Genomic DNA, 26836 nt, shown 5'->3' with positions numbered 1-26836 from the left:
CTGGCTACCTGCCAGATTCTTGGGGGCTTGCCAGAGCATGGGGTAACTTGCAGCAGCAGAGATGTTCTTTAGTTTTTCTCTCATGCTGTTTGAATCTATAGTATTTGGAAACCCTATTACCATAAAAGGTTTTTTTTTATTGCATATAGTCTATGAAAGTGGAACAAATAACCCCCCATTTATACCTGTTTAGAGCTGGAGAAGTATGGGGAAAATAGTCCGATGATTTTTTCCTACAAAAATTGCAGCATTCATTAAGTATAAGATTCATAGATATTATTTGAGCAGCTTTGTACCTATAAAAAATGACTTCTCAAAAAATGAGGAATAACGGTAGTTTGAACGAAGGGGTGTGATTCAAACTAATGCGTCCTGGAGCACACTTCCTTGTTCGAATCAGCTGTTGAGCGGAATAACGTGTGGGCGAGATTATGCTAATGAAGTGTGGGATATTTAAATCCCCGCTTCATTAGCAATTTCGGTCACCTACATTTGCATCTCTAGCTCGAACTAGGGAGCAAGTGTAGATGTACCCTAAGAGATTAGTAAGACTTGATTTCCCCTTACAGAAACCATGCTGACTCTTGCCCAAGAAATGATCTTCTTCTATGTGTCTGACAAATTTATTCTTTACTATTGTTTCAACTAACTTGCCTGGTACTGACTTTAGACTTACACGTCTGTAATTGCTGGGATTGCCTTTAGAGCCCTTTTTAAATATTGGTGTTACACTAGCTATCTTCCAGTCATTGGGTACAAAAACTGATTTAAAGGATAGGTTACAAACCATAGTTAATAGTTGCGCAATTTCACATTTGAGTTCTTTCAGAACTCTTGGGTGAATGCCATCTGGTCCCGGTGACTTGTTACTGTTAAGTTTATCAATTAATTCCAAAACCTCCTCAAATGGCACTTCAGTCTGTGACAAGTCCTCAGATTTGTCACCTACAAAGGACTAGTCAGGTTTGGGAATCTCCCTAACATCCTCAGCCATGAAGACTGAAGCAAAGAATTCATTTAGTTTCTCCGCAATGACTTTATCGTCTTTAAGTGTTCCTTTTTTTATCTCAGTTATCCAGGGGCGATACCACTGAAACAAGCAGCCAATGAGAACAGGATTAGGTGTTCAGTACAGGTCATGTCCTTTCCCAGCTTCTCTGTGTCTTGGGTGCTCCTGGAAGAAATAATTTGAAGTGTTGCTCTTGTCATGTTTTGCCAGGATGACATGTAGTTTTACGCCAAGACAGAAGAGGTGATCCTCTTAGGAAGACTAAGGCTTATTGCCAAAAAGGAGTGTTTTCCCCATGGGATAGCTAATGTATGTGAGTTGTTCCCCTGCAAAACAAAAGTAGAGACAAACACTGGAATTTTGCCATTTGAGAAAGTAGCTAAAGTCAAGCATGGGAGCAGTGCATAGTGCTGACCTTGCTTAGCTACTTCATGGAAAATGCTACAGTTACAAAGTCCCCCCATTTAAGTTTTAGCAGTGAGACAATGATGGCACATTAGTCATGTCACTGTAACCACCCCCCCCCCCCCACCCCGGAGTGAAAGAAACTCTCTGGCTTGCTTTCTTAGGGAGGAGCTCACCTCCTTTATCAGCTCTTCAACACACTGCCTATAACACTTTAGGTGCTTCAGTTCCTTGGTCTCTAAAATGGGTATAATATTTACCCAGTTCACAGGTGTGTAGCAAGGTGACTTTATCCATTAATATTTGTAATAAACTTTGAGATCCTTTGAGAGAATATTCCATGAGAGCTTTACCCACCATCTACTGGAGTCCTCTCCATTGACTTCAATGGATGGTGGATCAGGTCCTAAAAGTACATTATTATTTGTTGGACAATGGCACAGATTTGCCAGAGATCAGCCTGTGATGAGTGAGAGGAGAGTTAGCCACATGCATTTAAATAAGTCACTGAAAGCATGGTGCCTTTATTCCCTAAAAACATATCAAATACAGAAAAATTATCTACTTATAGTCACAAAAATATACCAAATACAGTGGTCAAGCTATAGAAATTACAATGGACATTTTTCAAAATAAACTTCACTTACGTCCATACTTCAATTGCATTCTTTTGAAAGAAAATCAAAAGAACAGAGGGTTTTTTCCAACATTGGTAAACCTCATTCTATGAGAGAGAATGCCTTTTCTGAAAGAGCTCTTTTAGAAAAAGGTGTGTGTAGATGGGGAAGAGGGAGTTTTTTCAAAAGAAGAGGAAAGAGGAAAAAGCACGGGTACCCTGGTGGCCATTCTGTCCATAGTAATCACAGCTTAAATACGAGATAGCGTCCATTCAGCGTGGATGCTATCTTTTGAAAAAGCAGATTGCCTTTTCGATGCGCTTTGGCCTTGTGGACGCTCTCTTTCGGAAGAAGTTTTTTCGGAAGATCTCTGCAGTCCTGGGCTGTGTATAGACTGCATCCCTTTTCGGTAAAAGGGATGCAAATTAGACATATCGCAATTGCAAATGAAGCGGGGATTTAAATCCCCCCGTTACATTAGCATAAAAATGGCTGCTGCTTTTTTCCGCCTTGGAGCTTTGCCAGTCTAGATGCGGATTTTTCTGAAAATAAAATAAATAAAGCCTTTTCTGAAAGATCCCTTATCCCTTATTTTAAGAGGAATAAGGGATCTTTTGGAAAAGGCTTTATTTTCGGAAAGATCTGCATCTAGACTGCCGTTTTTTTCCGGCAAAGCTCCGAGCTGGAAAAAAGCGGCAGCCATTTTTATGCTAATGAAGTGGGGGAGATTAAATCCCCGCTTCATTTGCAATTGCGATATGTCTAATTTGCATCCCTTTTACGAAAAAGGGATGCAGTCTAGCCACAGCCTAGATGTACTCTTTGAGGAGATCTTAAATAAAGGTTGGACATCTTAAATAATTATTCACATCTCATAACATTTAATGGTACTGTATTGGCTGTGCTCACCAAGGAACAGTGACAATTGGAAACAGTTCATGCACAGTGACATCTGTGCTTTAGCAGTATTGCTGGCAGAATGGCAGCAGGCAAGGTGGCAGTAGCCAAAAGTTGAATAATAATACCCTGGAATATACTCATGCAGTACCTTTTTATTGTAAAGCAGCCAGTGCTTTCTTCTTATATGTAGACCAAGAAACCATTGCCACCTAGTGTCCTAAGAAGTGAATTTTTAAACCAATTATCAAAAATTCAAGTCACATTTAATTTAAGAAAGGGAAAACTTGCACTGACTTTAGTAAGAACAGGATTTGGCCCATATTATACTGATACAAATCACCTCTAATAAACCAATGTGATAGTATCTGGCTTAAGTAAAATAATGGTGATACTATTTGTTTGCTGTCAATAAGTCCAAAATAAACAAAGATAGGTAGAAACACACTGAAATCAAAGAACATCAGGGAACACACCAGATTGAGAGTGAGGTGAAGTAGCTTTTCAATTTGGGTACCCAAAGTACATGAAGTCAAAGCAGGCCATTTCTCCCCAAAATAGATAGTGGTGCTAGCCAGTGTTCCCTTTCAGATTTTCCATCCATGAGCAGAATGAGTTTTGTCTTGTGCACCAATATTGATGTCATGTGTGCTTGTTTGGATGTGTGCCACTGTGGTGCCCACCAGTTACTAAAATGAGGGATAATGAACAAGGTGCATGACCCAACGCACACCCCCGCCCCCCAAAAACCACCCAGTTGGGGGCCACTTCCCATTCTTGCCCTCTCAGCTGCTCAGGACAGGTTGTGCAGGTGCAGGGGCAGGTCTACAAAGGGGCCACCCACCACTCTCCAGGAGATATACCCACATCTGCAACCGGGCACCTTGAGCAACACTGGGGAGGAGACCAGCCTTGGAGCCCTGCCCAGGTTGGAACAGGGAACCAGAGAGGAAAGGCTTGGTGCCCCCCTGCAACTCAAAGCCATGAGAGCTTTCCAGTGCACCCCGGGATAGCCAGGCCCTGGACTGCGGTGTGCCAGGCTGCCCCAAACACGCCCACAGTGCTGCTGTGTGTCTGACACGCGCATGCCGCACGTTAACAGACACATCTCTCTCCCTGGGGGAAGATGCCAAATGGGCTCAGCTCCTGGGCACAGTCTATGGGCTGGGTCCCCAGGCTCTAACCCAGCAATTCGATTTGCACAGTGCTTGGCACAGGCAGTGGCTGGAGAAGACATAATGTGGGGCCAGCGCTAATCCAAAGGGAAACCAGCGTGTCCTGACAACAGCTCAGCTGGCTCTGCTGTAAAACAGGCGCGGACGGTCACTGCAGATGTGGGAGAGGATCTTCAGAAACATGGGGTGATTTCAGACACCGCACGTTCCGTGTGCCTGAACTTGAGGCAGGGACGCAGTGCTATTTTTAGTACCGTGGTCCCAGTCCCAGCCCCAGCCCCAGTTGGCGGTGGGGCCGTGTGGTAGACAGCTGCTCCATGTGCTGGGACTGGAGCCAGAGCCATGGTGCTATTTTTAGTACCGCAGCCCAGGCTCCGGCAGTTGTCACACGGGCCGCATGGTGGCTGCCCCGCTGCTCCTGGGGTGGGGGCAGCCACCCGCCATGCGGCTCTGCCCCCAAGAGTAGCTGGGGCTGCATGTATGTGGCTCTGCTGAGGAAGGGGAGGAGGGACCAGGCCCTATCAGAGGGGGGACAGGGGGAAGGGGGGAAGGGAAGGGCAGGAGGACCATTTGGCCCGGGCCTTGGGAGACAAAGGAGCCTCAAATTTTGAGAGTAGTAATGAATTCTGTTACTGTAAAGTGATTTTGCTCACTCTGAGGGTGAGTTTAAGCTTTAAATTATATGTTTATAGGAGATTTTCTTATTCCTGTTTTTTCATATGTATCATCGTATATAATAACCATATCAGGCTCAGCTGCAAGCTACCACTTCATCCAGTTTTAGATTCACCTTTAAAGGCTTTTTTGTGAGAATAAAATTTTAATTGTAGTTGTTTAATAAACTTTCTATCTAATCTGGCAGCAGTGGCTTTGGCTGCATGGCTCTGCTGAGGGGTGAGCAGGACCGAAATTCTTGGTGCATGACCACTCTAGCTTAACTAGGAGGTCTTCAGGTATCTGAAACTCAGAAGACAATCCTACAAGTAGTTGAAACTAGGTCAAATGATAAATATAAACAGATAATACTAGTATGTAGAGAGAAAAATGTGAAAGGCCAAGGCACAAAACAAGATCAAAGTAGCCAGAGACATAAAGTCGTCTATAAATATGTTAGCAGTAAGAGGAAGATGAAGGACAGGGTAAGCCCATTACTCAATGGTGGGGAAAAACATTTACATAAAATGTGGAAATGGCATAGGTTGGACCTCCCTGATCCAGCATCCTTGGGACCTAACCAGTCCTGAATGAGGGAATTTCCCAAAACAGGAAAGGTTCCCTGCCACCATCATTTTCCACTGCCAGCTTTGCTTCCAGCCCCTGCCTCCAGCTGGTTGTGCTGCCAGCCTTGGCTGGTCTTTCCAGAAACTGCCCTCACCCCCAACCCTACCCCTACCCCACCCCACCCATGGGGATCTAGTGTCTACTTCAGGGCTCTTGGCTATGCTGCTGGCTCCCCCCACGCCCCTCCACTTCAGGGCTGCCAGACATTCTGTCCCATCCCCAGGACTCTGAGCCCTCTGGTCCAGGAACATGCATGATCCTGCTGGTTTAGGGAGGTAAAATCTATAAGTGCTAAATTACTTTTTTGTTTTAGTTTTCACCACAAAGGTTAGTAGCGACTGGATGAATAACATAGTGAATGCCAGTGAAAATGACATCGGATCAGAGGCCAAAATAGGGAAAGAAAAAGTTACTTAGATCAGTTAGCTATTTTCAAGTCACCAGTGTTGGATGAAATACATCCTAGAATACTCAAGGAGCTGACTATGGAGATATTTGAGCCATTAGCAATTATCTTTAAAAAGTAATGGAAGGTGAGAGAGTCCAGAGGACTGGAAAAGACCAAATATACTGCCAATCCATAAAATGGAAATAAGGATAACCCAGGTAATTACAGACCAGTCAGCTTAATTTCATTATCCAGAAAGATAATGGAGCACATCATTAAGTAATCGATCTTCTAACATCTTGAAGACAAGAAGGTGATAAGTAAAAGTCAGCATGGACTGGTCAAGAATAAATCATGTCAAAGAATCCTAATAGCTTTCTTTGACAGAGTAACAAGCTTTATGGGGGGAAGTGGTAGAGGCGGGTCTATATTGACTCTCCTAAGTCTTTTGATGCTGTCTCACATGACTTTCTTATAAACAAACAAGGGGAATAAAACCTATATGGAGCTAGTACAACGTGGGTGCATAACTAGTTGGAAAACCATTTCTGTAGAGTAGTTATTGGTATTTCATATTCCATCTGGAAGAACATATCCAGTGGTGTCTTGCAGGGATAAGTTCTTAGTCTGATTCTATCAATATCTTCATAATTTAAGATGGGCAGATGATGCTAAGATGGGAGGATTTGCAAGAGCTTTGGGGGACAGGATTACAATTCAAAATGAACTGGACAAACTGGAGAAATTATCTGAAGTAAATAGGAAGAAATTCAGTGTGGAGAAATGCAAAGTATTACACTTACAAAGGAACAATCACTTCTATACATACAAAATGGGAAACGACTGCCTAGAAAGGAGCACTGTGGAAAGAAGTTTGAGGCAGGATTCCCTGTAAGGTGTGCACCTAGCGGGCACGCACCAAGAATTTTAGTCCCACCCAGGCCCTCTCAGAGAATGACAGAGGCCCGGGCCACTTTGAGTTTAAAGGCTCCAGCCCCAGCCCCCACCAATGTATCTAACTTCTCATCCACAGGGTCGTACTAAAAGAATATATGAAAATGAACACTTTTGAGACATTTATTAACAATTAAGTCTTTATACCAATAGCATGTCTATTAAACATGTAACTGTAATTGTGAGTTTCCACTGCTAGCAAAACTCTTCATTTTAGGAATGCTTTTCTGGCTTTGTTGTGTGCAAACTTGCTTATAATTGAAGAAAAATCTAATTTACGTGCAATGTCACTGTTAACATTAAGCATTGAGAGTCCATTCAAATGCTCTTACCTCATTGCAGAATGATGATAGTTCTTTATTTGTTTTAACATGTGGAAGGTGCATTCATCTGAAGCCATTGATGCAGGGAGACTGACAAAAATTCGTAATGCAATTGTGATATTAGGAAATAAAGTCGACAGGCTGAGATCGACTATTTCTTGAAGCAGTTCTTTTGTCTTGCAATCCAATTTAAGGTTGGGGGAATGTATACATTTCATGAAGATGATCTCATGACAGAGATCTATTGAAATTTCATTGTTGTACCTTTGTTGAAACTGTTTAGCTGCTGAATATAGGTCTTTATCACTTAGGGTATGTCTACACTACCCTCCTAGTTTGAACTAGGAGGGTAATGTAGGCATACCGCACTTGCAAATGAAGCCCGGGATTTGAATTTCCCGGGCTTCATTTGCATAAGCGGGGAGCCGCCATTTTTAAAACCCCGCTGGTTCGAACCCCGTGCAGCGCGGCTACACGGGGCACGAACTAGGTAGTTCGAACTAGGCTTCCTAGTTCGAACTACCGTCACTCCTCATTTCACGAGGAGTAATGGTAGTTCGAACTAGGAAGCCTAGTTCGAACTACCTAGTTCGTGCCCCGTGTAGCCGCGCTGCACGGGGTTCGAACCAGCGGGGTTTTAAAAATGGCGGCTCCCCGCTTATGCAAATGAAGCCCGGGAAATTCAAATCCCGGGCTTCATTTGCAAGTGCGGTATGCCTACATTACCCCGCTAGTTCGAACTAGCGGGGTAATGTAGGCATACTCTCAGTTCTCAGAATTCCCAAAGGAATCCAAAAAGGGTACAGATTTGTTGCGGTGTCTCAAATTGTTGTGTAAGACCGGATTAGATGGAGTTAATAACAACAACAAAAAATCATTGACTTGATAGTGCCTTTCTGCATCAGATTGAGATGTTAGGCTATAACTGCTGGAAAACTCAGATGAAATGTCAATACCCTGTGTTAGGGTATGTCTACACTACCACCCTAGTTCGAACTAGGATGGTTAATGTAGGCATTCGAAGTTGCAAATGAAGCCCTGGATTTAAATATCCTGGGCTTCATTTGCATCTTGCTGGGCGCCGCCATTTTTAAATCCCCGTTAGCGTGGACTCCGTGCCCGCGGCTACACGCGGCACGGAGTAGGTAGTTCGAATTAGACTTTCTAATTCGAACTACCTACTCTGTGCCGTGTGTAGCTGCGGGCACGGAGTCCGCAGTAACAGGGATTTAAAAATGGCAGCGCCCGGCAAGATGCAAATGAAGCCCGGGATATTTAAATCCCGGGCTTCATTTGCAACTTTGAATGCCTACATTAACCACCCTACTTCGAACTAGGGTGGTAGTGTAGACATACCCTTATTGATTTGGACTCAGAAAGGATTGCGTTCCATTGATCATGAATCTTTTGAATATCTTTAAGAAGTCATTCCTTGTTATCCCTCTCAACATCTAATGTAGCATTTTGTGCTTTAATTACAAGATTAGTTTCATGGATCCTTTTTAGCAGCTTCACCCACATAGATGACATTAGTGTGCATTCAAATTTGAACGTATACTTCTGAATTGACTTAAGCTCAGGGCGAGCCTGTGCTGTGAGAGTAAGAGATTCAAGCTCACTTAAAGCCTTTCTCACAGAGTCCAAATGCTATGCAACTGGCTTAACGCTATCAGTTTGTGCTGACCATCTTGTTGTCAACATGCCCTGAAGGGAAATAGGCAGATGCTGCTTCAGAATTTCCCACTTTTGAGGACTACTACTGAAGAGGTTGTACAATTGCTGGACTGTTCTAAAGTATGTGATTGCTTCCTTGCATGATTTAATGCAATCAACAGCAACAAGATTTATTGTGTGGTTGCCACAACTATAGAAAATATAATTTGGATTTTGCTCAAGAAGGACTCTTGTATTCCATTGTATTCCCAGCCATATCGGATCCATTGTCATGGGCTTGGCCAATGCAGACTTGAAAATTTAATTTGAAGCCTTCCAGAAATTCTAATACATGAGCAGTGATTTCTTTTCCATTTTGTCATGAAATTATCAAACAAAATGAATCATTCTTCAATTGAATTTCCTGCAATTTTTATCTATTGAACAACCAACATTGTCTGTTCTTTATGAGAACAGTTTGGAGTTGCATTAATAATAATTGAAAAGTATTTCTCACATTGTATCTCTTCAAGAATTGTTGTTTGCACAAATGTCCCACATAGCTCAATAAACTCATTTTGTATTCTAGTATACAAATAATAGACTTGCATGCGTTTTCTGCTCTCTTGTGATTCACAAATACACTTAATGTGGCCTGATAAAAGTTGGTCATACTTGCTAAGAAGCTCAAGTATACCAAGAAAGTTTCCATTTGTAGCGTCACCAATACGTTGACTGGAATCAAACAAAGCCAATCCTGATTCAGAAAGAAAAAGAATGACATTCAATATGCACTCAAGGAGTTTCTTCCAGTTATCAGTTTCTGTGTTTATTTCACTCAGGAGTAAGTTTTCATTTGAACTGTCAGCTAGTGCTGCTCTACTAGCTGATTTCCATGTAACATAGTTGTTTTTATGCAATACTGAAGTTTCATATTCGGGTATTCGGTCTTTCAACTTCCTCCAACCTCTACTGATGCTCCAACCAAATGGATTAAACAGTATTGATGCATTTGAAGTACAGGCAGTCCCCGGGTTACGTAAAAGATAGGGACTGTAGGTTTGTTCTTAAGTTGAATCTGTATGTAAGTCGGAACTGGCATCAGCCGCTGCTGAAACTGATCAGTTTCAACCGCAGCTGAATCTGGATGGCAGTTCTGACTTACATACAGATTCAACTTAAGAAACCCAGGCATCCCCAAGTCAGCTGCTGCTGAAACTGATCAGCGGCTGATTCCAGGAAGCCTGGGGCAGAGCAACTCTGCCTCGGGCTTCCTGTAGTCAGCCGCTGGTCAGTTTCAGCAGCAGCTGACTTGGGGACGCCTGGGGCAGAGCAGCTGGGGTGCTGCTGGGTTGCTCCAGTAGCGCGGCTCCTCGGCGCTACTGGAGCAACCCAGCAGCACCCCAGCTGCTCTGCCCCAGGCGTCCTGATTCAGCCGCTGCTGAAACTGACCAGCAGCGGCTGAATCAGTACGCCTGGGACAGAGCAGCTGGGGTGCTACCGGGTTGGTCCGGAGCGGCGCTGCGGGACTACCCCAGCAGCCCCCAGCTGCTGTACCCCAGGGGTAGGCAAGAAAAGCCTGGTCTGCTGGGGGGGGGGCACTAGCTGCACCCCCCCAGCAGACCAGGGAGACGGGGAGCAAAGCTGAGGAGCACGCCCGCAGTGGGATAGCCCGGGCGCACTTGGGCTGTCCCCCTGCGGGCGTGCTCAGCGGCTTTGCTCTCCGTCTCCCTGGTCTGCAGAGAGATGGGGAGCAAAGCCTTGGAGCACGCCCGCAGCGGGACAGCCCGGGCGCGCCTGGGCTGTCCCGCTGCAGGCTTGCTCCAAGGCTTTGCTCCTGTCCTCCTGGTCTGCTGGGGGGGGTCCAGCAAAGCCGCTGGACCCCCCCAGCAGACCAGGGACACCAGAGCAAAGCCGCCGCCTGGGCAGCTTTGCTCGTTTGCCCAGGAGCAAAGCCGCCCAGGTGGCGGCTTTGCTCGGGTGTCCCTGGCTGCTGGGGGGGTCCAGTGGCTTTGCTGGCCCCCCCCAGCAGACCAGGGGGATAGGAGCAAAGCCGCCCAGGCGGCGGGAGTCCTGCTGCCTGGGCGGCTTTGCTCTGGGGCAAACGAGCAAAGCCGCCCAGGCAGCGGGACTCCCACTGCCTGGGCGGCTTTGCTCGGGTGTCCCTGGTCTGCTGGGGGGGTCCAGCGGCCTTTCTGGACCCCCCCCCAGCAGACCAGGGTGACAGGAGCAAAGCTGCCCAGGCGGCGGGAGTCCCGTTGCCTGGGCGGCTTTGCTCGGGTGTCCCTGGTCTGCTGGGGGGGTCCAGCGGCTTTGCTGGACCCCCGCAGCAGACCAGGGAGACCGGGAGAAGCTTTTCTTGCCCCAGAGGACACAGGTGGCGACTCGCTGCCCGTGAGCTCCCGGGGCGAGTAAAGCCCGGTTCGTAAGTGCGTATCCGACGTAAGTCGGATCCGCGTAAGTCGGGGACTGCCTGTAAACTGTTAAAAATGAAACAGGGTACAGTACAGAGCCTGTTTTTCCATGCTCCAGAAGAGCCAGTCTCTTGTGTAGATCTCTCCATTTGGAAGAGTTTTATGAGCAGATGAGCGGGAAAAGCATGATTTTCAGCATCTTTCGGTATATTACTGGGAATCTGAAAACAACTAATTTTGAGAAATGACTGCATTTGAGCAACATTGTTTTTATCAAGAAGTCCAATATCAGGTTCTGATGACACTGTTGTTATACTGTGTCCTGTGCTAGTCATAAGTTCTCGGTTTTGCTGTGCAGCATCTCTGAGGTCCTCATTTTCTGCCTGCAGTCTCTAAATTGAGTGTAGATTCTGCATCTATCTCTAGTGTTGGCATTTCTGTGTCTTGATTAATGACCTCATTTTGAGGCAGTGTCATTGAAATTTCATTTTTAGATACAAAGTTTTCCTCATCAAAACTGGAAGTGTCACTATCAGTAGTCACCATTTAATGGCTGGGGTGTCTTTACTATAAGAACTGATGTTTGGCTTTTAATTCTTAACTGTTGCTTCATTCTGTTGCTTTTGCCATCTCTTACTTGCACCACTTTCAAATTTTTGCTTCATTTTTATAAAAGGGTTCTTTTAAAACTCAGTAACACACAATAAATGTATTCACTAAAGTCTATTGTTTATACAAAATTTTAATTTTAATTATTATTTACTATGGCCCTTATAGCCTTATTTCAAAGTCTGGAAATTTCCTCTGCTAACATGTTTCCATTATTAAATTCCTCTAATAACTGATATGTTATTATGAATATGAACATGGGGTGATTGCCAGATTAGATATAAAGTTTATTAAACAACTACAATTAAAAGTCTATTTTCACAAAAAAGCTTTTAAAAATTAATCTAAAACTTGATGGAGGTAGCTTACAGCTGAGCCTGATATGGTTATTGTATATGAAGACACATAAGAAAAAACAAATATGAAAATCTCCTATGCAGAGATAAGCATCTAATTTAAAGGTTAAACTTACCCACAGACCAAGCAAAATCACTTTACAGTAACAGAATTAATTACAACATTCAACACTTCTGCCCCCCCTCCTGCCCGCAATAGGGCCTGGTTCTCCACCCCACCTAGCAGACCTGTGCAGCCATGACCCCAGCTGCCCTTGGGGATATGGCTGCATGGCAGGTGGCTGCCCCAGGAGCTGCTGGGCAGCCACCAAGAAGCCCATGTAGCAGCTGCTGGAGCTGGAGCCTGGGCTACAGTACTAAAAATAGCACTGTGGATCTGGCTCCAATCCTGGCGCAGGGGGCAGCTGTCTGTTACATGGCCCTGCCCCTGGGAACAGCTGGTGCCACGGCTGCATGGCGGCTGCTGGGGCTGGGACCGCAGTACTAAAAATAGCACCGCGGCCCCAGCTCTAGACCAGGAATACTGAGCGTGCTGTTTCTGAAATCACCTCATGTTTCTGAAGATCCTCTCCCACATCTGCAGGGACTGTCAGCACCTGCTTTACAGCAGGGCTAGCTGAGGGCTGAGCTGTTGTCAGGACAAGCTAGTTTCCCTTTGGATTAGCACCGGCTCCACATTATGGGTATGTCTACACTACAGCACTAATTCGAACTAACTTAATTCGAATTAGTTAATTCGAACTAAGCTAATTCGAACTAGTGCATCTAGACCTAAAAACTAGTTCGAATTAGCGTATTGCTAATTCGAACTAGCATGTCCACATTGAGTGGACCCTGAACCGAGGTTAAGGCTGGCCGGAAGCAGTGCCGGCAGGGCATCAGATTAGGACTTAGAGCGTAGAGCTGCTGTCTCAGGCTAGCTGAGGGCTGTGCTTAAAGGGACCCGATCCCCATCCCGGACAGACAGTTCTCAGGGGTTCCCCGCTCACTTGTCTAACTCGATGAGGGACAGCAAAGCAGTCCTGGCTTGGAGTGGCCTGAATGCCCACACTCGGCACATCACAACACTCGGCACATCAGACCGGCTGCACTTGCCACAGGCTGCCATCCGGAGGGGGAGGTCAATCGGGGGGCTGCAGGAGAGCTTCTACCCCAAGGAGCCCGCAGAGCCACCCCAGTCCTCCCCATTGGGGGCTCGTATCCCATTCCTCCCTCACCTCCTTCCACTTACCCCTCCCTAACCCCCCTTCCTGATGTACAAAATAAAGGACACGTGTTCAAAAATAGAAACTCTCTTTATTGAACAAAACTCGGGGAGACTGGGAAAAGGAGGTGGGAGAGGGGAAGAGAGAGGGTGGGAGAGGAGAGGGCAACTAAAATGATCAGGGATTTGGAACAGGTCCCATATGAAGAAAGGCTAAAGAGACTGGAATTTCTCAGCTTAGAAAAGAGGAGACTGAGGGGGGATATGACAGAGGTCTATAAAAGCATGGGTGTTGTGGAGACGGTGCATAAAGAAAAGTTCTTCATTTGTTCCCATAATAGAAGGACTAGAGGACACCAAATGAAATGAATGGGTAGCAGGCTTCAGAGTAATAACAGAAAGTTCTTCTTCACAAAGCAAATAGTCAACCTGTGGAACTCCTTGCTGCAGGAGGCTGTGAAGGCTAGAACTATAACAGAGTTTAAAGAGAAGTTAGATAAATCCATGGAGGCTGGGTCCATGGGGTGGTATTAGCCAAGGGATAGAAATGGTGTCCCTGCCTGAAGTTTGTGGAAGGCTGGAGATGGATGACACGAGACAAATGGCTTGGTCATTGTCTTCGGTCCATCCCCTCCAGGGTAGCTGGTGTTGGCCACTGTCAGAAGACAGGCTACTGGGCTAGATGGACCTTTGGTGTGACCCAGTACGGCCATTCTAAGTTCAGGGCTCAGGGTCGGGGGTCTCACTGGACCACCTTGATTTTCATGCAAACCTGCTCCTGGGTGGCCAGGCTGGCAGCTGTCCAGCCCTAGATGGCCACTTTCCTGTGCCTAGTGCAGAGGTCATGGATGAGGTCCACGATGTCCGCACTAGACCAGGCGGGCACCCGCCTCTTGCGGCCCCGGGCAGGCTCTTGGGAGCCGCCAGCCTGGTCCTGGGAAGAGTCGGAGGGCTGGGTGGCAGCGGGTGGCTGGCTCGTGCCATGCCAGGTGCAGGGTCTGCTGGCTGGGTGCTGGCAGGCTTGCATCTGGCACGGGCACTGTAGCCAGACCATGCCCCTATAAGGGCTCCGGGGCCGGGAGGGGGCAGAAGAGTTTCCTTGGTGGTGCCCAGAGTGGCCACCAGGGAAAGCTGGGGAGGGCTAGCTTCCCACTAGTTCGAATTAAGTAGCTACACAGCCCTTAATTCGAACTACTTAATTCGAACTAGGCGTTAGTCCTCGTAGAATGAGGTTTACCTAGTTTGAATTAAGCGCTCCGCTAGTTCAAATTAAGTTCGAACTAGCGGTTTGTATGTGTAGCGCCTATCAAAGTTATTTCGAACTAACGTCTGTTAGTTCGAATTAACTTTGTAGTGTAGACACCCCCTATGTCTCCTCCAGCCACTGCCTGTGCCAGGCACTGTGTGAACCACATTGCTGGGGAGGGGCCTGAGGAGCCAGCCCACAGACTGTGTCCAGCCAGGTAGACGCTGAGCCCATTTGGTTGGCAGTGTAGTGGGAGCGTAACACCTTTTCCAGTGTCAGTTAGCATGTGGCATGGGCACGTCAGACACGCAGCAGTGCTGTGGGCATGTTTGGGCCAGCCCGGCACTCAGCAGTCTGGAACCTGGCTCTCCCAGGTGCGCTCTGGAAGGCTTGCACGGCTCTGCATTGCAGGGGGGTACCAAGCCTTTCCTCTCTTGTTCCCTGTTCCAGCCTGGCTAGGGCTCCAGGGCTGGTCTCCTCCCCAGTGTTGCTCAGGGTGCCTGGTTGCAGATACAGGCACATCTCCTGGAGATCGGTGGGTGTCTCCTTCTCAGCCCTGCCCCTGCAGCTGTGCTATCTGTCCCGTGTGGCTGAGGCGGTGAGAACAGGGTGGTGCCCACAGCTGGGTGGTTTTCAGAGTGTTTGTGTGTGTGTGTAGGGTCATGCACCTTGTTAATTATCCCTTGTTTTAATATTTTTTCTTCCATAACCATATATATATAGATATAGATATAGATATAGATATATAAAGTTACTATAGTTAGTAACTGGTGGGCACCACAGTGTCGCACATGACATCAATATTGGTGCAGAAGACAAAACTCACTCCTCACAGATGGAAAATCTTCGAGGGAACACTGTCCCTGACCCATACTTCTTATCTTCTTACATGGTGGGATAGTTTGCTCTGTACCCTTAACAGTGTCTGTTTGAAAACGTGCCAGTTCCCTTGAACTCCTTTTCACCTTAGACTTTCTTCCCATGGGTGTTATCTAGCATCTAAGTCTGCCTTCTTGAAATCCATTATCATTACAGTGCTGTTCTACCTCCAACCATTCCTTACAGAGTCATGAACTCCTGTCATTACATGAGGGCCGTCCCTACCAATGCTCATGCCCTACACAGACTAGCACCTGCTCCCAACACTGGGGTGGGAGGGTACTCTGGAGCAGCAGAGGGGAGGGGCTTCAGAGGCAGAAGTTATTGGGTGCATGAAGAGGGCAGAGAGGGAGGCTCACTGCAGTTCCAGGAGAGCACGCGGCCGTGAGTGCAGGCTGAAGGACTTAGGAGGAGCAGAGGGAAGCCTCAGAGACAGCCAGGGAGACTCAGCAGTTAGAAGGGGAAACTGCCTCTTCTCGCCAGCTGCCGGTTATGCTTTCTGCCCGTTAGTCCTCTTGACTCTTTGGTCTGCGCTTGCACCACTTGCTGTTGCCTGGTGAATGGTGGCTGGGTGGGGGGGGGGGTGCCCGGGGAATGAGGCTGGAGGCTGACAGTGCCGGAACAGAGTGCACAGGTTGGGAGGTCAGTCGGGGATGGGGCTGGAGGCTGAATGCCATACGCAGCATGCAGTTGCTAGGTCACCATGAAATTTGGGACAATTTGGTCCCCAGATTTTGTGGTGCCCTAGGCAGCTGCATGTGTGTTGTGTATCAGTAGGGCGTTCCTCACTTTCACCCAAGCTGCCTTCCACTTTCCAATTCTCAGCCAGTTCCTCTCTATTTCTCAAAATCAAATCTAGAACAGCCCCTCTGCTAGCAGCTTTCTCCACCTTCTGAAATGAAAAATGGTCTCTACTACATTTGTGATGGTCCACCCCTCCTCCATGCTATATGACCTTGTCCTATGTATACAAATATATATCACTCAAAGATGTTTTGGACAAAATGCCTCATGTAACCTTTGTGTAACCTATCAAATTTAATATCACAACTGACTGGATCTGTATATCTTATTTTGGTGTGTGTAGCACTCTTGTGTGTAAAGTTAAAGATATGAGGAATGGAATGGTTTATGGTTTTAAATGTGCAAGTGAAATCCATCAAGGTTGTTTCCCTCAAGGTCTGGGTGATCACCTGTAATCAGCCTCTTTTGTCCTGTAAGTCTAAGCAATGGTTGGTCTTAGGAAGACATGTGACCATCCCAACTGGTAGAGTCTGACCAGGTAATTTTCCATAGAAGGTGGGAGAGAGAACTACAAGTTCCTGATCAAAGTGGAATCTATAAAACAATGGGAAGTTGCTGTCCCTTTGTCTTTGGCTGGCATGACACACCCAAGAGAATAGCCAGAGACCCCAGGGGAAAAAATGATGATCCCTGGCTTGAAGGTTTGGCTGAAATAAGAATGGTTTTAGAGTAAGTTTGCAATAAGCTTTAATGTGTTAGAACAAGCTATGCATTTTCTGTTATTTTAAAATTTGCAATTTACTTGCTCTGTCTGTTTTCACTTGCAACCACTTAAATCCTACTGTTTGTGCTTAATAAAATCACTTTTATTTACTATCAAGACCACTGTATATAATTCTTAGCTATGTCTTTCTGCTTATTCACTGCTATCTTCCTGATAATGCATATTGCAAACAGTTTTTTCCATATCCAAAAATCTTTATAGAGTCAGAGTGTGTTCATTATTTTTGTGGCTGTTTGTTTATAAAAGCATTTCTGTAGCCCTTTTCACTGTAGTACCTAAAACTAAGGGTTTGTCATATTCACTTTATGTCTAAATGCAAATTGGCCCCATCAGAGTACTGTTTAAAACTAATGTTTCTAATGTTTACTTTGCATCTATCTATTGATCCCATCACCGTATTATTTTAATAACGGTATTTTGAAAGCTGCTCTTTTTTAAGTTAATCTTATTGCTCACTACATTATCCATTATTACATGCAATTATATTATTATAAATCATATCTTTTATCTCCCCAGGTTTTCACGACGAGATGAGATGAGCCCTATTAAATTGTTACAGACATTTCCTCTTGTTTAGTTAAGAAAACATGAAACATTCTAAAGTGATGAATAATTACAACATTATCCTATTGATCTGTCCACATCTCCTCAGTGCCACTCAATTGGAGAAGGGTCAGCTGCTGTATCTGCCAAGTAGGAGAAGGGAGATAATCACTAGTTAGTTTTCCTCTTATTTATTTGCCCTCCCCACAGATTCTACACATACAGGCATTCCCCGGGTTACGTACAAGATAGGGACTGTAGGTTTGTTCTTAAGTTGAATCCGTATGTAAGTCAGAACTGGCGTCAGCCGCTGCTGAAACTGATCAGTTTCAACCGTGGCTGAATCTGGATGCCAGTTCTGACTTACATACAGATTCAACTTAAGAACCCCAGGCGTCCCCAAGTCAGCTGCTGCTGAAACTGATCAGCGGCTGATTCCAGGAAGCCTGGGGCAGAGCAACTCTGCCTCGGGCTTCCTGTAGTCAGCCGCTGGTCAGTTTCAGCAGCGGCTGACTTGGGGACGCCTGGGGCAGAGCAGCTGGGGTGCTGCCGGGTTGGTCCAGAGCGGTGCTGCGGGACCAACCCGGCAGCCCCCAGCTGCTCTACCCCAGGGGTAGGCAAGAAAACCCTGATCTGCTGGGGGGGGCACTAGCTGCACCCCCCCCCCCAGCAGACCAGGGAGACGGGGGTGGCGGGACCGCCCAAGTCCTCCACGGCTTTGCTCCGTCTCCCTGGTCTGCTGACCTGGGAGACGCGGAGCAAAGCCGCAGAGCACGTGGGCAGCGGGACAGTCCAGGCACGCCCCGGCTGTCCCACTGCTGGCGTGCTCTGAGGCTTTGCTCCCCATCTCCCTGGTCTGCTGGTCAGACCAGGGAGACGGGGAGCAAAGCCGAGGAGCACGCCCACAGGGGGACAGCTCAAGCGCGCCCGGGCTGTCCCGCTGCAGGCGTGCTCCGAGGCTTTGCTCCCTGGTCTGCAGGGAGACGGGGAGCAAAGCCTTGGAGCACGCCCGCAGCAGGACAGCCCAGGCGCGCCCGGGCTGTCCTGCTGCGGGTGCGCTCAGCGGCTTTGCTCCTGTCCCCCTGGTCTTCTGGGGGGGTCCAGCAAAGCCGCTGAACCCCCCCCCCCCAGCAGACCAGGGAGACCGGGAGAAGCTTTTCTCGCCCCGGAGGACACGGGTGGTGACCCGCCGCCTGTGAGCTCCGGGGCGAGGAAAGCCCCGTTCGTAAGTGCGGATCCGACGTAAGTCGGGGACTGCCTGTACCTCAGCTGCTGCCTACTATCACCAGTTCTCCTTTCTTTCTCCTGTGCCTTGAATTGTAACTTAATTATGAGGATATTGAACATGACTCCCATCAACCTCCCGCTGTGGGAGTAGCAGGGTAACTCAGAACAAGGTACATCTTTTCTAGCTACGTGATTAATATAGCTGGAGTTGCATTATCTTGATTTGACCTTCCCTTTTAACGTAGACCTGACCGAAGAGGTGCAGCACAGAACTCATCATCTAGGAGGGAGTAAAGTGGCTTCGTGGTGCCATTGTAGGTTTTTGATTTGTGGCTGCTTCAGATTCTGGAAAGGCCCCTGATATAACTTAGACAACCCTGAAGAACTCTCTGAGTTACACCTGCCTCCCCAGACTGTCCCATAGCTGCAGCCCTACCTGAATCTTTGCGGTGCTGCATGTTGCCACCCCACCTGCAATACATTCCCTAAACTGATGTCATGGGTGTTTTCCATAGCACCTCCCTCATCCACAGCTAGTGCTTTTAGAGGGCTTTTATACCACTCTGACCCTTGGACAAGATTAGGCTCTAATCTAGGGTGTGCACTGCCCAGTAGCCAGGAGGAATTCTGGCTGAGCCCATTAGAATTCAAAGTAAGGACAGTAGCTGCAGGAAGTCTCCTCATTGCAAACAAGGGTACAACCTCGCGCATATAAATACAGTGATTTGACTACTGCATGGGAAATCTCACCATGTAGTTTTTGAAATGCTGGCTGGTTCCCAGCAGGGAAAGGAGCAGAAAGCCAACAGCTCCTCCGGCGGCTGTACTGCCCCAACACTGTCCTTTGGCAGGGCTGCTGTACAGACTCCAGACAGACATAGCTGCGTGGAAGGGCTGAGGCCATAAGATCATGCCAAAAGAGCTGCCATCACTGTTGTGGTTCCAAGTTTCCAGCGTGGCAGGAGGGGGACAGATCCCACCCTTTGCTGGGTATGGGGACTGGACCGTGGAGACAGGATAAGGAGCGCCAGGAGAAGGAGTAGCCTGAGCACAGAATGGGGGAGGAGTCACATGAGGAGGTCACATGCCATACAGTTAGCTGTTCTTCCCTGCCCTATATTGGTAAGAAACGGATTCCACACACACCACTGTATATTACAGATTTATACTTAAAGCAGAGTTGAGATTTGCCCTTAGAGAATTGATAGCTCCTGTGTGTAATATGATGAATACAGAGTATCCTCCCCAAACATATCATACTTACTGTTTGAATAGAGAGTGAATTTCCTGAGATGTTACCTAGCTTGCGTTAAAATTAATTTAAAAGTGAGCCCATTAATGAGTTTAATTCTCTGCTGTCAGACAGTTTTGTGTCTTGAATTATTTTAATAGAATACACCATATTCTCCAAACTTTGTATGTGCTTAAAATGTTGCTATCTCCTGCGTGGGCCACATTTTGAAGAAATTAAGTTCTGATTAAGCTAACTACTTTTGAATCTATTTGCTTTAATTATTAAGGAGAGGCTGGTTGTGGCTCCATATTGAAAGATGCATTTTGAAGAGTGTTTAAAATATGGCATATATTTGTTTTTCTCTAAAAATCTATCCCTGTCATACTTTGTATAGCATTTGTTACTATTAGAACTGAATTTTCTGTGTAGACTTTGTTCTGCTTTCTTTTCATTGAGTTAGAATGGGTCAAAATTCTGCTGAGGCACTTTTTGGATGAAAAATGGCTTATTGACAAAACAGAAATCATCCCAAAAAGTTCCATTTTGATCAAAGATTTCGTTTTCACCAGCTGAAAAAAGAAATTGGTTTATGGAATTCTGACTTTTTTGTTTAACCCCAAAAATTTCAAATGAAAGTGTAACAAAAATGATGAGAGAGTTTTCAAGAAAATTTTACACCTGCAAAAAAATCCTCCCATAATTTCCTGACTAAAACGAAACGGAGCTATGGCTGAAATATATGCCCGACCATCTATTTTTGTTGACTGTTCTCTGCTTTAAAAATGTTCTTTGTCTACATACAAATGTGAAGAGATCAATTGTGAGTAGATCTGGAACAACAGGTAGTTTCCTAAAAGAAACATTTAGGATTTAGGGTAATTTTATCCATTATTCATCATATCTGAATGTTTATAGTCCAATGGTTAGATGAAGAATATCTTCTGTCAGCAGCTATACTTTCCTTTCAGATTTTATCCCACACCAGAGAACTTTTTATGTGCAGCTGCTGACAAAAGAGGTTCGATAAGAGTACAGGCACTGGACAGATGATTAGATCAGATAGTGAGTATGTATGTGGATATGGGGGGTTTGAGGAGCAGGAGATGGGCACAGGCAGTGTGTGTGAAAATCCAATCAGATAATAAAAAAAAAAACTTGTTGGGGGGGGCAGGAGAGAGGCGATTTAGAAAAACACCAGTGGCATCAGCTCCAGCCAGTAATTTCTAATATCAACGGGCAATTTTTAAATAATAAGGGGACTACACAGAGTCATTAAATTGAAATATACACCAAGTGTTAAGTTGACAGTTTAAGTGCTTTATGTTCCGTACTGCTGGACATCACCACCAACGAAGCGCTTCCCTTTAGATAAGGCCTGGGCAAAATATGACCTGCGGGCCTGATCTGGCCTGTGAAGCCACCGGATTTGGCCTGCGGATGCAGCGGGGAGACCGAGGCAGGCTCCCTGCTTGCCTTGCCCCATCCGCCCACTGCTCAGAACAGCGCCTGCCAGACCATTTCTCTTTCACAGCTGTGAGCCTGGGATGAGGGGGGAAAAGCTTCATGAGCTGCCCCCAGCCCCAGCACAAGCCCATCAGCCTGTTTCTGTTTCCCATTGCTCCTGTTTGAAAACAGGAAGCATCCCCCCCACCCCACTTATTGTTATTCATACGTGCACATGGCCCCTTCAGGCTGCCTGAGAACCCTGCTGGGCTGCTGGCAAGGGGTTACCCAGGTAAGCCTCCCAGCCAGAGCCTGCCTATGGCACTCCAGCCCCTCCCTCTCCCTACCATATGCCTCCCCACTCCTTCCACCACACACACATAACCCAAACCCTCTGCCCCCTCCTACGACCATACCCCCTCCTAGATTTGGCACCTCAATCCACTACCCCGATCACAATCCCCTCCTGCCCTAGGTCCCATCCCAAATCCCTGGAACCCAGTCCCCTGCCCTAGGTCACAACTGCCTCCTTCACCCAAACTCCCTCCCAGACCTCACTCTCCCTACTGCACCTCACTCCCTTACCCCAAGCTCCCTTCTGCATCCCACCTCCATCCCACACCCCTGACTTCCTCCATTAATATCATGACAGAGTGCAACCCTCAACCACTTTCCAAAATATTGGAGTGGCCCCCTCATCGAAAATTATTGCCCAGCCCTGCTTTAGATTCAGGTAGTAAGATGTTATTGCAAGCAACATATTCACTGCAGTGTTTGTTTGTTTTTCTAATCCTCTTCAAGACAAATCTCCAGGGAAAATGTTTAACACAGAACGTACCATTGCTTTGCTGTCAGCGATAAAAGGGGGGCACTGGCAAAGAGACAGAAGCAGACAGACGGGGGTGAGTGTTAGGTTGGGAGGTGTGTTCTGAAAGCATGGATCCAGACTTCATGAATGCAAAGAGAGTTCCATCTATAACTGCTCCTGCAGGGGGAAATTCACCGATAGCGAGAGGAGGGGAGAAAGGTTGGGAGGACCAACACAGCTGGGTAGTGAAGTAGCACCCAATACGGGATGTTTTCTTCTCTGTTCTCCCTGACCTGTTGACTCCCTGGACATAGGCATGGTGGCTAGGGATTTGGGGGTGCTGTATCACCTCTGGGCTCCTGGCCTAGCATCCAGGGTTCCAGATGCCAGCCCCATGCACCAGGGGTTTTGCTTTTGGCCCTGCACACCGGGTTCCCAGCTGCTGGCCTGTGTGCCAGGGGTTCTGCTGCCAACCCCATGTACTGGGTTCCCAGTTTGAGCCCCATAAGCCGAGAGCCTCGGCAGCCAGCCTCATGCTGAAGGTCCTGGCTGCTGGCCTCATGTGCCAGGGCTTTGCCCCCAGCCTCAGCCGGGGGTGGGGATGGACAGGGGTAAGAGGGCTCAGCACCCCTACTTTTAAAAATATTCCCATGACACTGTGCCTGGATCTGTCAGTAGGGTCGCCAGATGGTTTAACCAAAAATACTGAACACGCATACCCTGCCTTGCCCCCCCCCCCCCAAAAAAAAAAACCATCAGGAAAAAAATTCTGTTGAGAAAATAAAAGAAGACCAAAGTTGTTGAGATAAAAAAAAAAAGGACCCCAAGAGCGTGGCCCCTTTAAGAAATGCTTTTCAGGTTTTTTGGGTCTAACAGGTTGCTGGCGGCCGTCTACCATCTTGTCTCCCTGCTCTGGGCTGGACAGCTCCCCTGCAGACCCAGGTAAGCACCAGAATTTTTGCCTGCTGGCCATGAAAAAATCAGAAAATACCGGACATTTTAGGTTTCTGGTATTTTCTGAATTTTTTTTACCGGACAGGAGGCAAAAATATTGGACTGTCCAGGTCAATACTGGACACCTGGCAACCCTTCCTGTGAGTCTGAGGCCTCAAACTCCCCCAGCAAACTTCATGGCCCCCCAAAATACTTCCTTAGCTTCACTAAATTTTCTCACCTCTCCAGTGCCTCTTCCACAGTTTAGCTGATACATTATTATTAGTGATAGTGAAGTTCTACATCTTTCTACTGAGACAATTGCATTGCAACTGCTGCAATCCGTGTGGGTCTAATTAATCCGTGCTATAACTCCAGCAGACCATTGTGATATATATTTGGCCCTCTGAATCTTCTTTCTTGTGCTTTGTGGCTCACTGGGCTGATGTCTCAGCTCCTTCTGTGTGTGCAGGAACAGATTGCAAGCCTTCTGGCATGCTGAACACCTGGAAGGCAATGTATTGCATGAGGAAAGGTTTGTAACCTATCTGACAGCTTTAGCACAGTGAGAGTCTGATGTGATTATAAATTCACAGAACTGTTGATTGCAAATTAGGGTCACAGAGAAGTCAGCTAGATGAGTCAAAATTACAGGCATCTTCAAGTGCCTTGAAATGCTCATTTGTCTGCTGAATCAAAAGTCGTTTGTCCAAGTTAACTATATTCCATGTGAAGGCATTTTGTAAGAAGTCACAGGAGCTGAATGAGAAAATAAAGGGGCCAAATTTCTGAGGGCTGCCCACATAAATGGGTGAACTAGGCAAAATGTACATCCTGGAAAATTTTGCATTTGCACATGCAGGTCAGGTCGCTGCATATGCAATCATGCAACTATCTAACTATGCATGCAGTGTGGGTTAGATGGGTACAGCAAATGTGTTTGCAGTTTTGCATGGCTCACTGAGACGGGGTGTGCATATCTTGCACTGAAGCAGGTGTGGTTAAGACCCTGTGGGCAGAGGAAGTCCCACCCCTTACCCAGACTGCACATGCTCCAAATGCTGGGGCAGTATAAAAGGCAGCAGAGCAGCTCACTTTGGGCTGGCCAGCAAAGGGGAAGGACCTCCAGCCAGAGCTCTGGAGTTGCAACAGCCAACAATCCATGCAGTAGGAACTGAAGTTCCAGGAGACTGCCGCTACTCAGTCCCAGCGGAGCCCCAGGGAGGAGCCGCTGCTGGGGAGCTGGGAGATACTCCAGCAGCAACGGTAGGAAGGACCCAGGGAGGGTGCAGGAGCGGCTTCTCCTTCCCAAGTACACTCAACATGTTTCAGCCGGATTTCCTGCTGAGGGGGCGGTAGACTAATATGCCACTCACAGGACCCTGGGTTGGAATCTAGTGGAGCAGGGTGGGCCCGGGTACCTTCTACCGGGATGCTACCAACCCTACAGACTCTGGCTACTAGGCCACAGTACCCTGACACAAGGGCTTCTTATAGACTCTGGCTACTAGGGCATACTGCCCTGACACAAGGGCTGCTTACAGACTCTGGCCAGTTGACCATACTGCCTTGTGAACAGGACTACTAACCGACTTACTTTGATGCCCTTAGACAAGGGCTACTTGCTCTCTCTGGCCATTGTGACCAGGGCTGCTTACAGACTCAGTATTATCCTGAAATGAGAGGATAGCTTTGGATTCTAGAGATGGTTGACGATCCTGCGACTGAGCAGGCAATATCATCACCCTGGAATATTCTCACATATGGGGGTATGCATACGCCACCACACTCACTCATTGGCTTTTGAAATGCAACCCTTCAGATATGATCTTCATTACCGAGTGAAAACCAGCCATCTCCAAAATGATATGAGAGAGATGAAGGGTTGGGATTTATAAAGTTCACTAGGAAATATTTGGCATTAATCACCACCTCTACGTTCCGCCTTCTTCTCTTGATCTATCATTCGCATCACAGTCTGTTTTCTTCCTAGTTATGTCACCAGTAAATTACCTGGCACTCTTAGTTTTGGGATTCTCTTTTAGTACTTCAGTCCTGAACATTGTACCAACTATTGTCTAATATCACTCTTTTCTTTGACATTTAATCTTCTAATTCATGGATTCCTTGCTGCTGGCATTATGTCTGGCTACCTTTTGTGCCTTTTCTATCTTCACTGTGCTTGTTGTTACATCCTTCAAATCTTCCATAGCCACTTCACCCTTCGTTTCAATAGCGTTGTCTCCCCACTCTTGTTGAACCTCTTGTAGCTAAGCGCTCCTCAGCATCTCTCAAACCCTGCCCCATAGTTCCTATACCAAGAGTATATTTTTTGTTAAGTGGGTTCATTTGGTTTCCTATAAGAAAATAGATTGTTCAGAATTCTCATCCTCGTCTCGTGTACAAACATTTTGCTTTGTTTTGTCCATTCCTCTTGAAGACCAAATGCTGGTTTTGGTTCTCTCTCAGCCACCCCTATAGGGATAATGGAATGCACTGATGTGACTGACCTTACTCAGATACCACAGAGCTAGGCACTGAAAAAGCATCTAGATATAGGCAACTGGACAACTGGTCCTTTATTACGTTTTAACCTACTCCTTCTGGGGGGGTCTCTGGAAATGTTTTGGCTCTTCAATTTAATATGACGTCTTTGTCTTTTTTGGCATGATGTGATCCTAATTTGTTTAATTGTGTTCTTCCAAAATTAGTCTCTTCAAGTCCCCCTAACAGACATGAAATCTGTCATAATGACCAGTTTGCCTGTGGTAGCCATTAGTGATTATGTTCTGGTGTTTGCTAAATAATCATTCACATGCCACATTAATTCATGTGACAGGTGATTGATTTGTCTGCTGGTATTTAAAGTATTTTAAATTTCAGATAGCACTGCTGTTGCCATTGTGTTCAAATTGCAGGCAAGGACTGGTATATTTTAAAAAGCAGGCTACTTCTGGCCCATTGTTTTGAGATACCTCTGGTTGGCACTTGTTACCTTAGCCACCAAGCACCACCTATTGGTGCCTTCAACTTGGCTTTCCCGTGTGGAAGTTGAGAGTTAGAAAATCTTTTGAAATGTTCACCTGGCAATTCATAGGAAAAAAGACCATATGCAATTATCTCATCATTATTTTACAGGAAATTAATGACTGGTGCTGAAAAGTGCTTTTTAACAGCAAAGCCAAAGGTGACATTTTGTTTTGTTGCCTTTGTAAAATACGGTGCAAAAGGAGGTATGTTTTCCTGACCCTGATGGCCTGTTTTTAATTTTCATGGGAGTTGCGTGGGTAGCCCTATGAATATCTTGCACCTTTTTGGCAGATGAACATTCCAGATGTTGTATAACACTTACAGGATACCCAGCCCACGCTGTGGTGTCTTAGCTTTTGGAAGAGAACAAGAGCAGAAGGGTGCAAGTGGTGTGACTATGCAGACAACACTCGGTCTGCCTTCTCCGCCCGAGCTCCTCTGCAGGAGAAAGGGAAGCACGTTGCTTGTTGTTGGCAGGCAGTACCTATCACGACTGCTGGGAAGATGGGATGAGGCGTTGTCATTACATATGGAGGTGCAGAGACTGCAAAGGTCACCGACATCCTGAGACCGAGTTAAAAGCTTCAGTCATCCCCAGCCTGGAAAGCTTTACTCCCTGCTCTTTACAGAGCCCCCTGAAAGTGGCCCATGAATCGTGGCATGGCTTAGAGAATTTGTTC

At 46.6% G+C, this 26836-nt stretch overlaps 1 pseudogene; it reads right to left on the bottom strand.

Moving 5' to 3' along the window:
• Window positions 1–8992: 8992 nt before the first annotated feature.
• The window catches only part of LOC149523818 (zinc finger MYM-type protein 1-like), a 125106-nt pseudogene continuing 107262 nt past the window's right edge, over window positions 8993–26836 (bottom strand).

This window comes from Pelodiscus sinensis, chromosome 11, assembly GCF_052426305.1.
Source record: "Pelodiscus sinensis isolate ZL-2025 chromosome 11, ASM5242630v1, whole genome shotgun sequence".
Lineage (NCBI taxonomy): Eukaryota > Metazoa > Chordata > Testudines > Trionychidae > Pelodiscus > Pelodiscus sinensis.
This window is presented reverse-complemented; position numbering and strand designations above follow the sequence as displayed.